We start from the raw sequence: 14803 nt of genomic DNA, 5'->3' as shown, positions 1-14803 counted from the left end.
GGATTACACCGAACCTGGAGGTGTTTTTGAGGGGTTAATAAAGTGGTGAAAGAGGATGTTCTTTTGTCTTTTATTCCAAATAAAGGATTTTTCATTGTGTGTGTTTATTTTCTTTAACTTACAGGTTAATCATGGAAGGTATCTCGGGGAGACGCCTGCCATGATTAACCTAGGACTTAGTGACAGCTATGGGCTGCTGCCATTAACTCCTTATTACCCAGATTGTCACCGCACCAGGGCAATTCGGGATGAGCTGGGTAGCGTCCCTGGACTGTCGCATCTAATAGATCCGGCAATTCCGGGCGGCTGCTGGCTGATATTGTTAGGCTGGGGGGCTCCCCATAACGTGGAGCTCCCCATCCTGAGAATACAAGCCTTCAGCCGTATGGCTTTACCCTGGCTGGTATCAATATTGAGGGGGGACCTCACGTTGTTTTTTTTAATTATTATTTTTTTACTGCACGATATAGACACGCCCACCAACAGCTGTGATTGGTTGCAGTGAGACAACTGTCACTCAGCGTGGGGGCGTGTCTGACTGCAACCAGTCATAGGCGCCGGTGGGCAGAGGAAGCAGGGAATAGGAGATTGAATAATGAGCTGCATGCAATTTCAAAAGAGAAGCCGCCACAGTGTGAACGCCGTGCAGCGCCGCACCCGTGATCGGGGAGTATGAAAGAGGGGGTGGGAGGGAGAGACCGACATCGACAGAGAGAGAGATAGAGACAAAGAGAGAGAGACTGACCGACAGAGAGAGAGACCGAAAGACCTGCGTTTGTTATTGTCAAATAAACATGCAAACGCACTGCTTAGCATTTTGGTAGCGTTTTTCTACAACTCATTGATTTCAATGGGTGTAGAACGCTGCCAAAATGAACAAAAGAAGTGACATGCTACTTTTTTTTAAACGCAGAGATTTTCTCAAATTTTTGACAATCAAAACATTGCGTTTAAAAAAGCATCGTGCACACGGATTTTGCATGATTCTCATAGACTTTGCTGGGGAAGCAGCACGCATGAATTTTGACAATGTGACGCTGCAGCAACGCAAAAAAAAAAAGCAACGTGCGCATGAGCCCTAAACATTTCAATTATTTAAATCATGAAAAAGGTTCCTTCCCTGTATGGCTTCATCAAATGTTTAACAAGATCCGATTTCTGAGAATAACATTTTCCACATTCAGAACATAAAAATGGTTTATTTTGTGTGATTTTTTTGATGGTAACCAAGACATAATTTCCTAGTAAAACATTTCCCACACTCTGAACATGAATATGGCTTCTCCCCTGTATAAGATCTTTGATGCCAAACAAAAACTGATTTCCGAATAAAACATTTCCCACATTCTGAACATGAAAATGGCTTCTCCCCTGTGTGAGATCTTTGATGCACAACAAGTTCCGATTTCTTAATAAAACATTTCCCACATTCTGAACATGAAAATGGCTTCTCCCCTGTGTGAATTTTCTGATGTCTAACAAGATCTGATTTCCGAATAAAAAATTTCCCACATTCTGAACATGAAAATGGCTTCGCCCCTGTGTGAGATCTTTGATGCGCAACAAGTTCTGAATTCTGAATGAAACATTTCCCACATTCTGAACATGAAAATGGCTTCTCCCCTGTGTGAATTTTCTGATGTCTAACAAGGTCTGATTTCTGAAAAAAACATTTTCCATATTCTGAACATGAAAATGGTTTCGCCCCTGTGTGAGATCTTTGATGCACAACAAGTTCTGATTTCTTAATAAAACATTTCCCACATTCTGAACATGAAAATGGCTTCTCCCCTGTGTGAGATCTTTGATGCACAACAAGTTCTGATTTCTTAATAAAACATTTCCCACACTCTGAACATGAAAACGGCTTCTCCCCTGTGTGAATTTTCTGATGTCTAACAAGGTCTGATTTCTGAAAAAAACATTTTCCACACTCTGAACATGAAAATGGCTTCGCCCCTGTGTGAGATCTTTGATGCACAACAAGTTTTGATTTCTGAATAAAACATTTCCCACATTCTGAACATGAAAACGGCTTCTCCCCTGTGTGAATTTTCTGATGTCTAACAAGTTTTGATTTCTGAATAAAACATTTCCCACATTTTGAACATGAAAATGGCTTCTCCCCTGTGTGAGATCTTTGATGCACAACAAGTTTTGATTTCTTAATAAAACATTTCCCACATTCTGAACATGAAAATGGCTTCTCCACAGTGTGAGTTTTTTGATGATTGGAATTTTGGACTTGTTTGAAAAGATCAGATGATAGATCAATCCTAGGAAGGACTGGAGGTATATCTGGGACAACAGCATGCTCCTCATATGTATCATGTGTGATACTTTCATCATCTGTTATAAATTCTGAAGATATTAGAGGTCCATCTGAACTCCCAATACAGTCATCTGCTAAATATAAACACAATGTTATTAGTTTTTAATGAAATTTTGAAAGCACATTGTGTTTTAAACCATAACATCAGAAATTAAACTAGGAAACAAATTATTCTGAATCTATTTTCTAATTTCGAGATCTTAGTGCTACATCTTCGTTAATTCGGACCTCCAATTCCGGTCTCCAAAATATCTCTCCAGTAGGACCAGTTCTCTGAAATGTCCTACAGTTAGTAATCTGATTTGTCACAATATGAATGCAGGATAGCGAGGCACAAGGGGCTCCTATACTGTCCCTCATGCTAGGAGACCTTAGGCTCTCTCTAACTTCTGGATTACTCCTGTAAGTGGAGATGCCAGTCTTGGGCCTTACTATTCTCCTGACCAGATGTAATCTGTTATCCCCCTAGGGAAGGAAGGGCCAGGAGTATGATGGAAACAGATTAAAACAAATAAGAAAACCAAAATTCAGACATACTGCAAACTCACAGAATTAAACAATGAGAGACTAAGGAGAAAAGCAAGAGTAGGAAAGCAGCAACAAAAAGACAACAAGGGTTAACACCAAAACTGGTCACAGCAACAATTCACAACACCTGACCAGACCAGTATAGGTAAACTACAGCTGGCATTAATAGAATAGTCCAGCCAGTATATACAAGAGGGGAGCGAATGACACTGGCTCCCCTACAGCATGTAATGAAAGATATTAACAAGCAGCCTAGCAGAGATTAACTCTTGCTAGCCTGCCTAAGCCTGTGGTTTCATGCCTGTGTCTACTTGAGCTGCTCACAAATATCAGAGAAGTTAGCAGGCAGAGTGCAGTATCCACAGATCCTGACGCTGCCATGCCAGTAGTCAGAAGCTGCAAAATTCTCCTAGTAACAATGACACACAACATAGACAATTTCAATGAGGGTTTTTTTTAAGACGAAAATAAAATAGTTAGAGACAGATGTCGGATATTTAACAGTGTTGTCCGGGACTTTAACGTTGATGGCCTATTCTGAGGCTTTGTAACCAAAGCAGGTAGCAGGGTCTTGCGGTCTATCCAAATATGTCTTCAAACCAAAAGGAGAAAAAGAGTTATTCCAGCACAATCTGCCAGAATAAAGGCTGCTTTACAAGTTTCAATAAAACGTGCGATCGCATTTGCGATTGCACCCGCCCCCATCGCTTCTGCGGCACGGCCAATTTGTTGCCCGTGTCGCACAATGCTGTAACCCCCGTCACACGTACTTACCTGCCATACGACCTCGCTGTGGGCGCCGAACATCCACTTCCTGAAGGGTAGGGACGTTTGGCGTCACAGCGACGTCACACAGCGGCCGCCCAATAGAAGCGGAGGGGCGGAGATGAGCGGGACGTAAACATCCCGCCCACCTCCTTCCTTCCGCATAGCACGGCGGGACGCAGGTAAGCGGTGTTCATCATTCCCGGGGTGTCACACACAGCGATGTGTGGTGCCAACCGGATGTTCAATTTTTAGAAAATGAATGACGTGTATGCGATCAACGTTTTTGCATACAATCGGAATCGCACGTAGGTGTCACACGCAACTACAACACTAACGCTGCCGGATGTGCGTCCCTTACGACATGACCCCGCCGACACATCGTTAGATATATTGTAGCGTGTAAAGCCCGCTTAAGATGTGGAAATGTTGATAGATTAATAACATCATGTCACATGACTCTGAAGTCATCAAAGGTCCTTAATCAACTTTAGAATACAACTGATGGCGTCCCTAACAGAGTGCGGTTCCTGAGAAATTGTGCAGTTTGATTCCTCCCAACACTAGTCCTGACTGTAACTAGGTCTTATTTATGGAGTAGGGCTTTTATTTCAACCATTCTCCAAAAATCCCAACAAATCATGCTAGCTCATATTTTTGGTGTAGGTCATCTTTTTTGGGAAACAGGGTATTCATGAATAGAGATGAGCGAACCGGTCGCGGTTCGGCTCGAGGTCGGTTCGCCGAACGGGGGTCCCGTTCGAGTTCGGTTCGTCGAACGTTCGACGAACCGAACTCGAGCCAATAGGCTATAATGGGAGGCAATCACAAACACATAAAAATGCATTATAAATGTACACAAACAGTTAATAAACATTGCCATAACACTTACCGGTCCTCACGATCCCTTCTGCACTCTGTCTCCTGCCGCTATTCCATCCGATGATCGCTGAATCCTCCCGGTGACGGCACTGCCAGCAGAGAAGCAGGACCTATTGTGACGTCAAAATAGCCATGTGACCAGTCACGTGGCTATTATCTCATTGGCTACAGACTGGTCACATGACTATGACGCGTCATGTAGGACCTGCGAGTGCATCTCTCCGGTACACGGTGCACATATGTGTATCGCCGTGTACCGGCGACATGCTCTAGCACACGGTCGACTCCCCGTTCCGACACAGCCGGTCATTAACGGAGATCACCGTTGCCATAGCAACGCAGTTAGCGGTGACGTCACCTAACCGCAGCTCCGAGAGCACCGTTGCTATGGTAACGCGTCTGTCAGCGTTACCGCTAGTAGCCAGCACTGATCACTCACGGAGTGAAGGCTGCACGCTGCTTCCTGATTGTAGTGAGGATTGTAGTGAGGATGAGGTTCCCCAGCCCCAAGTGATGAGCTGGTGAACCTCATCCTCACTACAATCGTCACTACTACTACACTAGTGAGGATTGTACTGAGGATGAGGTTCCCCAGCCCCAAGTGATGGGCTGGTGAACCTTATCCTCACTACAATCGTCACTACTACTACACTAGTGAGGATTGTACTGAGGATGAGGTTCCCCAGCCCCAAGTGATGGGCTGGTGAACCTCATCCTCACTACAATCGTCACTACTACTACACTAGAAAGAAAGAAGACAGAAGAGCAGGATCGTGGAGGGCTGACAGGGGGTAATAAAGATGGAGTCTCTAATGTGTCTGTGTATTTATTTCTATTAAAGTATTTTTTCTCTGTGTGGTGTCTTTTTTTTAACCCTTTATTGGAGATTCTTAATGGCCGGGTCAAACGTGCCTGACATTAAGAATCTCTGGCTTAATACTGGCTAGTAAAACAAAGCCAGTATTAACTCATGATTACCCAACAAGCCACCTTGCTCCAGGGCTGTTGGAAGAGTTGGATACAGCGCCAGATGATGGCGCTTCTATGAGAGCGCCATTTTCTGGGACGGCTGCGGACTGAAATCCGCAGCAGAGGCGCCCAGAAACCTCGGGCTAACCTGTGCTGCGGATTCCAATCCCCAGCTGCCTAGTTGTACTCGGCTGGACACAAAAATGGGGCGAAGCCCACGTCATTTGTTTTTTAATTATTTCATGAAATAAGTGAAATAATTAAAAAAAAATGGGCTTCCCTATATTTTTGGTTCCCAGCCGGGTACAAATAGGCAACTGGGGGTTGGAGGCAGCCCGTGGCTGCCTGCTGTACCTGGCTAGCATACAAAAATATGGCGAAGCCCACGTCATTTTTTTGGTGGGCAAAAAACTTCTGCATACAGTCCTGGATGGAGTATGCTGAGCCTTGTAGTTCTGCAGCTGCTGTCTGCTCTTCTCCATACAGACAGACAGCAGCTGCAGAACTACAAGGCTCAGCATACTCCATCCAGGACTGTATGCAGAAGTTTTTTGCCCCCTGAAAAAAGTATGTGGGCTTCGCCATATTTTTGTATGCTAGCCAGGTACAGCAGGCAGGTACGGCTGCCCCCAACCCCAAGTTGCCTATTTGTACCCGGCTGGGAACCAAAAATAAAGGGAAGCCCTTTTTTTATTATTTCATGAATTTCATGAAATAATTAGAAAACAAATGACGTAGGCTTCGCCCCATTTTTATGTCCAGCCAGGTACAACTAGGCAGCTGGGGATTGGAATCCGCAGCACAGGTTGGCCTGAGCTTTCTGGGCCCCACTGCTGCGAATTGCAGTCTGCAGCCGCCTCAGAAAATGGCACTTTCATAGAAGCGCCATCTTCTGGCGCTGTATCCAACTCTTCCAGCACCTGCCTGCTATACCTGGCTAGCATACAAAAATATGGCGAAGCTCACGTCCTTTTTTTTGTAGTTTTTTGGCAAAAAAAATAAAAAATGCTTCCCTGGATTTTCCATTGCCAGTGAAGGTAACACCAAGCAGTGGGGGTTAGCAGCCAGTAGCTGCTTGGATTACCCTTAGCTAGCAATACAAAAAATGCAGCGGGAGCCCATATATATTTTTTTTAATTATTTATTTAAATAACTAAAAATAAAATGGGCTTCCCTGTATTTTGATTGCTGGACATCACAGTGCTGTAAAAATAAATCTTTAAAAAAATGACGTAGCGCTCCGCGGTATTTTTGATTCTCAGCAGATAAAGCAGACAGCTATGGGTTGCCACCCCCATCTGCCTGCCGTTACCTTGGTTGGCAATCAAAATACAGGGAAGCCCATTAATTTTTTCTATTTAAAAAATAGTTAAAAAAAAAAATGACGTTGGGTCCCCCCATTTTTGATAGCCAGCTAGGGTAAAGCAGACGGCTGTAGCCTGAAAACCACAGCTGGCAGCTTTACCGTGGTTGGGGATCCAATGTTGAGGTCCCCTCAGGCTCTTTTTTATAATTATTTTATAAATATTAATAATTACACAATAAAAGTAGGGTCCCCCCCAAATTGGATCACCAGCCAAGGTAAAGCGGACTGCTGTGGTCTGGTATTCTCAGGGTGGGAAGGTCCATAGTTATTGGGCCTTCACAGCCTAAAAATAGCAGGCCGCAGGCACCCCAGACGTGGCGCATCCACTAGATGCGCCAATCCTGGCGCTTCACCCCAGCTCATCCCGTGCCCTGGTGCAGTGGCAAACGGGGTAATAAATCGGGTTGATACTAGCTGTAAAGTCACCTGAGATCAAGCCCAGCAGTTTGGGATGTCATGGCGTCTATTAGATACCCAACATCATAAACTGTCAGTACTAACAAAAACAAAAAATTGACAAAAGAAATTTATTTGAAAAAACAGTCCCCAAAACATTTCCTCTTTCACCAATTTATTGTAAGAAAAAAATAAAGGGGTCCCACGACGACTCTGGACCGTCTAGAATATGGGGGGGAGACACTCAGGGAACGTATCCCCCATTTTCTAGGAGTGCGGACCCTTCATGTGAGGAGTGTGGGTGCAATGAATCTGCACTCACTCTCCCCGGGTCCACAGCAGCAGAGTCCATGTCGTAATGGTTGCTACCAAAGCTGCAATGCCCTGCTCATGAGGTAAGGGCATGCCTAATCAGAACTACTGTAGAGGAAGCTCTGCTCACTGGTATATAGGTGCTCAGAGGTAATAATAGATAAAATTAGTGAGTAACCTAGGCACTCTAAATCTCCCAGACTAAGTCAGTAAGTCACAACGGATAGTAATGCAAAATCACTCTTTATTGGTCCGTATTAAGAAAAAAAAATTTTCATAAGCATATATGTTTTTGTCCAAAACAAGTTACAAATGACGTTTCGGCCTCAGCCTTCGTCAGATTGGACTTATCTGCTTGTAATCATGAAAAATGACAATAATCAGTATCACATAAGAGTGAGAGAACAATAACATAAACTCGAACAATGTAGAGGTACAATTGGGATGCAGCAAAAAAATTGCAACACAGCAAGAAATGAAACACATGATACAAATGTCATAATACAGTACAAGGACAATATAGTAATGACAAATATGGGGTCAGAGTAGGCTTAGACAGCTCTGGTACGAAAGAGATGTCAATCATAAAGTAACATGTGCAGTAGGTGTAGAGCTACAGTATACATGGCAGAGCTAATGGGTAGACTGACCATAGAAAAAGAACTGAGAAAAAGTGGAGAAAAAATGGAGAATAAGTGGAGAAAAAATGGAGAAAAAGTGGAGAAAAAGTGGAGAAAAAAATGGAGAAAAAAAAATGGAGAAAAAGTGGAGAAAAAGTGGAGAAAAAAATGGAGAAAAAGTGGAGAAAAAGTGAAGAAAAAGTGGAGAATAAGTGGAGAATAAGTGGAGAAAAAGTGGAGAAAAAGTGGAGAAAAAGTGGAGAAAAAGTGGAGAAAAAATGGAGAAAAAATGGAGAATAAGTGGAGAATAAGTGGAGAAAAAGTGGAGAAAAAGTGGAGAAAAAGTGGAGAAAAAGTGGAGAAAAAGTGGAGAAAAAATGGAGAAAAAATGGAGAAAAAATGGAGAAAAAAGTGGAGAAAAAGTGGAGAAAAAGTGGAGAAAAAAGTGGAGAAAAAGTGGAGAAAAAGTGGAGAAAAAAAATGGAGAAAAAGTGGAGAAAAAGTGGAGAAAAAGTGGAGAATAAGTGGAGAAAAAATGGAGAAAAAGTGGAGAAAAAGTGGAGAAAAAAAATGGAGAAAAAGTGGAGAAAAAGTGGAGAAAAAGTGGAGAAAAAGTGGAGAAAACGTGGAGAAAAAGTGGAGAAAAAGTGGAGAAAAATTGGAGAAAAAGTGGAGAAAAAAATGGAGAAAAAGTGGAGAAAGAGTGGAGAAAAAGTGGAGAAAAAAATGGAGAAAAAGTGGAGAATAAGTGGAGAAAAAGTGGAGAAAAAGTGGAGAAAAAGTGGAGAAAAAGTGGAGAAAAAATGGAGAAAAAATGGAGAAAAAATGGAGAATAAGTGGAGAAAAAGTGGAGAAAAAGTGGAGAAAAAGTGGAGAAAAAGTGGAGAAAAAGTGGAGAAAAAGTGGAGAAAAAGTGGAGAAAAAATGGAGAAAAAATGGAGAATAAAATGGAGAAAAAGTGGAGAAAAAGTGGAGAAAAAAATGGAGAAAAAGTGGAGAAAAAGTGGAGAAAAAGTGGAGAAAAAATGGAGAAAAAATGGAGAATAAAATGGAGAAAAAGTGGAGAAAAAGTGGAGAAAAAAATGGAGAAAAAGTGGAGAAAAAGTGGAGAATAAGTGGAGAATAAGTGGAGAAAAAATGGAGAATAAGTGGAGAAAAAGTGGAGAAAAAGTGGAGAATAAGTGGAGAAAAAGTGGAGAAAAAGTGGAGAATAAGTGGAGAAAAAATGGAGAAAAAATGGAGAATAAAATGGAGAAAAAGTGGAGAAAAAGTGGAGAAAAAGTGGAGAATAAAATGGAGAATAAGTGGAGAAAAAGTGGAGAAAAAGTGGAGAAAAAGTGGAGAAAAAGTGGAGAATAAGTGGAGAAAAAATGGAGAAAAAATGGAGAAAAAATGGAGAATAAAATGGAGAAAAAGTGGAGAAAAAGTGGAGAAAAAAATGGAGAAAAAGTGGAGAAAAAGTGGAGAATAAGTGGAGAATAAGTGGAGAAAAAATGGAGAAAAAGTGGAGAAAAAGTGGAGAAAAAGTGGAGAAAAAAAATGGAGAAAAAGTGGAGAAAAAGTGGAGAAATAGTGGAGAAAAAGTGGAGAAAAAGTGGAGAAAAATTGGAGAAAAAGTGGAGAAAAAAATGGAGAAAAAGTGGAGAAAGAGTGGAGAAAAAGTGGAGAAAAAAAATGGAGAAAAAGTGGAGAAAAAGTGGAGAAAAAGTGGAGAATAAGTGGAGAAAAAATGGAGAAAAAGTGGAGAATAAAATGGAGAAAAAGTGGAGAAAAAGTGGAGAAAAAAATGGAGAAAAAGTGGAGAAAAAGTGGAGAATAAGTGGAGAAAAAATGGAGAAAAAATGGAGAAAAAGTGGAGAAAAAGTGGAGAATAAGTGGAGAAAAAATGGAGAATAAGTGGAGAAAAAGTGGAGAAAAAGTGGAGAAAAAGTGGAGAAAAAGTGGAGAAAAAAAATGGAGAAAAAGTGGAGAAAAAGTGGAGAAAAAGTGGAGAAATAGTGGAGAAAAAGTGGAGAAAAAGTGGAGAAAAATTGGAGAAAAAGTGGAGAAAAAAATGGAGAAAAAGTGGAGAAAGAGTGGAGAAAAAGTGGAGAAAAAGTGGAGAAAAAAATGGAGAAAAAGTGGAGAAAAAGTGGAGAAAAAGTGGAGAATAAGTGGAGAAAAAATGGAGAATAAGTGGAGAAAAAGTGGAGAAAAAGTGGAGAAAAAGTAGAGAAAAAGTAGAGAAAAAGTGGAGAAAAAAATGGAGAAAAAAAATGGAGAAAAAGTGGAGAAAAAGTGGAGAAAAAAGTGGAGAAAAAGTGGAGAAAAAGTGGAGAAAAAAATGGAGAGAAAGTGGAGAAAAAGTGGAGAATAAGTGGAGAAAAAAATGGAGAAAAAGTGGAGAAAAAGTGGAGAAAAAGTGGAGAAATAGTGGAGAAAAAGTGGAGAAAAAGTGAGAGAAAAAGTGAGAGAAAAAGTGGAGAAAAAGTGGAGAAAAAAAATGGAGAAAAAGTGGAGAAAAAGTGGAGAAAAAGTGGAGAAAAAGTGGAGAAAAAAATGGAGAAAAAGTGGAGAAAAAGTGGAGAAAAAGTGGAGAATAATTGGAGAAAAAATGGAGAAAAAGTGGAAAAAAAGTGGAGAAAAAAATGGAGAAAAAGTGGAGAAAAAGTGGAGAAAAAGTGGAGAAAAAGTGGAGAAAAAATGGAGAAAAAATGGAGAAAAAATGGAGAAAAAATGGAGAAAAAGTGGAGAATAAGTGGAGAATAAGTGGAGAAAAAATGGAGAGTAAGTGGAGAAAAAGTGGAGAAAAAAATGGAGAAAAAAATGGAGAAAAAGTGGAGAAAAAAGTGGAGAAAAAGTGGAGAAAAAGTGGAGAAAAAAATGGAGAAAAAAATGGAGAAAAAGTGGAGAAAAAGTGGAGAAAAAGTGGAGAAAAAAATGGAGAAAAAGTGGAGAAACAAATGGAGAAAAAGTGGAGAAAAAGTGGAGAAAAAGTGGAGAAAAAAGTGGAGAAAAAGTGGAGAAAAAAGTGGAGAAAAAGTGGAGAAAAAGTGGAGAAAAAAGTGGAGAAAAAGTGGAGAAAAAATGTAGAAAAAGTGGAGAAAAAGTGGAGAAAAAAATGGAGAAAAAGTGGAGAAAAAGTGGAGAAAAAAGTGGAGAAAAAGTGGAGAAAAAGTGGAGAAAAAAGTGGAGAAAAAGTGGAGAAAAAGTGGAGAAAAAGTGGAGAAAAAAATGGAGAAAAAGTGGAGAAAAAGTGGAGAAAAAGTGGAGAAAAAATGGAGAAAAAAATGTAGAAAAAGTGGAGAAAAAATGTAGAAAAAGTGGAGAAAAAATGGAGAAAAAGTGGAGAAAAAGTGGAGCACCCTTTGGTGCCTTTCATGTGGCACTAAGGGGTGCTTAGCTTTGTATTTAGCCAAAGAAATGAAAAAAAAAAATGACGTAGGGTTCCCCCTAGTTTTGTAGCCAGCTAGGGTAAAGCAGACGGCTGCAGCCTGCAGACCACAGCTGGCAACCTCACCTTGGCTGGTAATCCAAAACTGAGGGCACCCCATGCTGTTATTTTAAATTAAATAAATAATTAAAAAAAAACACGTAGGGGTCCCCCAAAATTGGATCACCAGCCAAGGTAAAGCAGACAGCTGGGGCCTGATATTCTCAGACTAGGGAGGTCCATGGTTATTGGACTCTCCCCAGCCTAAAAATAGCAGGACACAGCTGCCCCAGAAGTGGCGCATCCATTAGATGCGCCAATCCTGGTGCTTCGCCCCAGCTCATCCCGCGCCCTGGTGCGGTGGCAAACGGGGTAATATATAGGGTTAATACCAGATGTGTAATGTCACCTGGCATCAAGCCCTGGAGTTGGTGAGGTCAGGCGTCTATCAGATACCCGACATCACCAACCCAGTCAGTAATAAAAAAAAAATAGACGACAAACACATTTTTATTTGAAAAAACACTCCCCAAAAGATTCCCTCTTTAACCAATTTATTAGAATGAAAAACAAATCCAGGTCTGGTGTAATCCAAGGGGTTGCCATGACGATCCACACTGTCCCAGTCAATGAAGAGCAGGATGTTCCCCATTGGCTGGGAGAGCAGTGCAGTGACCTGAGCTAACATCAATGGGTCAGCCCAGGTCACTGCAGGGGATAACAAGTGCTGCTGTCAGCAAGGTACATTACCTGCGCTGATCTCCAGCACACTGTCTGACAGCCCCTGTCACTGAGTTCAATGACCGGCGCCTTCACACCAAGTATCGCGAGAGGCCCGTGACGTCACCGCTAGTCAGTCTCGGGTCGGAAGCGAGAGGTGATGTGACAAGCGGCGGCCATGGAGGACAGTGACAGCGCTGAGGTCGGGATGGCGGGACTTCATCACCGCAGGTAAGCCGAGCGGGGGTGTGTGTGTGTGTGTGTGTGTGTGTGTGTATGTGTACATGCCGCGGGCAGGAGGGAGCGGAGCGAGCTGAGCGGGGAAGTGTGGGCTTCCTGCACGTAACTAGGATAAACATCGGGTTACTAACCAAAGCGCTTTGGTTGGATACCCGGTGTTTATCTTGGTTACCAGCTTCTGGCAGGCTGCCAGCGATGGCTCCTGCACACTGTAGCTGTAAAAAGCCCTGCTTTTTGCTGCTAGAACCGTTCTCGAACGTATCTAGAACTATCGAGCTTTTGCAAAAAGCTCGAGTTCTAGTTCGATCTCGAACAGCCCCCAAAATCACTCGAGCCTAGAACTGGAGAACCTCGAACCGCGAACCGCGCTCAACTCTATTCATGAACCCTCTGCAGGTCTTTGAGTTGCCTTCATAACAACATAGAGAAGGCACTAGAAACAAACAGCAGAAGAAGCAGAAGCAAAGAAAACATAGCTGAAAAAAACCAGAGCAGAAAGTCTAAAAATGTAATCACAAAATTAGTGCAGAAAGTACATGAGTAGATATCTCTTACTGGATAGATCTGGAGGAAACACATCCTGAGGAACATCGGGGTCTTCTTGTTTACAGTCCTGTGGGAGAAGAGGACGGGGACATCTCTCCGGTGTTGTCCTCTTACTGGATAGACCTGGAGGAGACACATACAGGGACTGAATTCATTCCTTACATACAGATAATTATAGGCCGTGTGTATTTAGTCCTGTCTATTACCTGGTGATGTGAGGGGCTGGGGAACCTCCATCATGACGTCCTTGTACAGATCTTTGTGTCCTTCTAAATACTCCCACTCCTCCATGGAGAAATAGACGGTGACGTCCTGACACCTTATAGGAACCTGACACATACAATGATACCGTCACCCCCGATCCCTCCATAGCGTTACTGTATAATGTCCCAGCATTCCCAGCAGTGTCACCTCTCCAGTCAGCAGCTCAATCATCTTGTAGGTGAGTTCTAGGATCTTCTGGTCATTGATGTCCTCATGTATCGGGGGGTGAGGTGGAGGCCCCGTGATTGGGCTCAGGGGTCTTCCCCATCCCTCAGACACAGGGGCCTGACAGCGCTCACTAGAGGTCTTCTTCACTACTGTGTAATCCTGGTTATGGAGAGACACAGTAATAAATCTCACTCCAGACATTTCCAGAGTCCTCACCTCTCCAGTTCTGTCCATCTGTTATTCCCATAGATAAGAATGATGTAATGTGACGTCATCAGAATCTCTCACCTCTCCAGTAAGCCGGAAGAGGATCTCTAGGGTGAGGTGTAATATCCTCTCCGCCATCTTGTCCCTGTCCATATCCATCCTTCACGGGCAATCAGGAGAATTCTCTTATATAGAAGATCTCCACTGAGAGGATCAGATATTATAAGGACCTGAATGGGAAGGAGATGAGCCGATATGTAAAATTAATGGAGATAAGGGAGGTGAGATATCATTTGGGTACTAAAAAATATTCAAAATGAAATATGCTATGTAAATAGTACAACTGTGAAAGTAGCACATTATCGTTATAAAAAAAACTATCCTTCATACGACAATGTGAATGGAAAAATAAAAGACTAATTGCTTCCATAATAAAGCAGGCTTTACACGCTACGACATCGCTAATGCTAAGTCGTTGGGGTCACGGAATTCGTGACGCACATCCGGCCGCATTAGCGATGCCGTTGCGTGTGACACCTATGAGCGTTTTTGCATCGTCACAAAAACGTGCAAAATCGCTAATCGGCGACATGGGGGTCCATTCTCGATTATCGTTACTGCAGCAGTAACAAAGTTGTTCCTCGTTCCTGCGGCAGCACACATCGCTGCGTGTGACGCCGCAGTAACGAGGAAGCTCCCCTACCTGCCTCCCGGCCACAATGCGGAAGGAAGGAGGTGGGCGGGATGTTACGTCCCGCTCATCTCCGCCCCTCCGCTGCTATTGGGCGGCGGTTCAGTGATGCTGTTGTGTCGTCGCTGTGACGCCGCACGGACCGCCCCCTTAGAAAGGAGGCGGTTCGCCGGTCACAGCGACGTCGCAGGGAAGGTAAGTATGTGTGACTGCTCTGGGTGATGTTGTGCGCCACGGGCAGTGATTTGCCCGTGTCGCACAACAGATGTGGGCGGGTACCCACACTAGCGATATCGGTACCGATATCGCAGTGTGTAAAGTGGCCTTAAGAATAGGAAAATAAAAAAGTACAAAAACAAATAATTTCCCAGTTTTTCGGTTAAGA

The 14803-nt window shown here is 42.7% G+C and overlaps 1 pseudogene; it reads right to left on the bottom strand.

The window, feature by feature from the left end:
• Window positions 1–1117: 1117 nt before the first annotated feature.
• Window positions 1118–14803, bottom strand: part of LOC142259311 (uncharacterized) — a 111148-nt pseudogene continuing 97462 nt past the window's right edge.

Source organism: Anomaloglossus baeobatrachus, assembly GCF_048569485.1.
Source record: "Anomaloglossus baeobatrachus isolate aAnoBae1 chromosome 5 unlocalized genomic scaffold, aAnoBae1.hap1 SUPER_5_unloc_7, whole genome shotgun sequence".
Classification (NCBI taxonomy): Eukaryota; Metazoa; Chordata; class Amphibia; order Anura; family Aromobatidae; genus Anomaloglossus; species Anomaloglossus baeobatrachus.
Note: the sequence above shows the minus strand (reverse complement) of the source record. Positions and strands in the feature narration are given on the sequence as shown.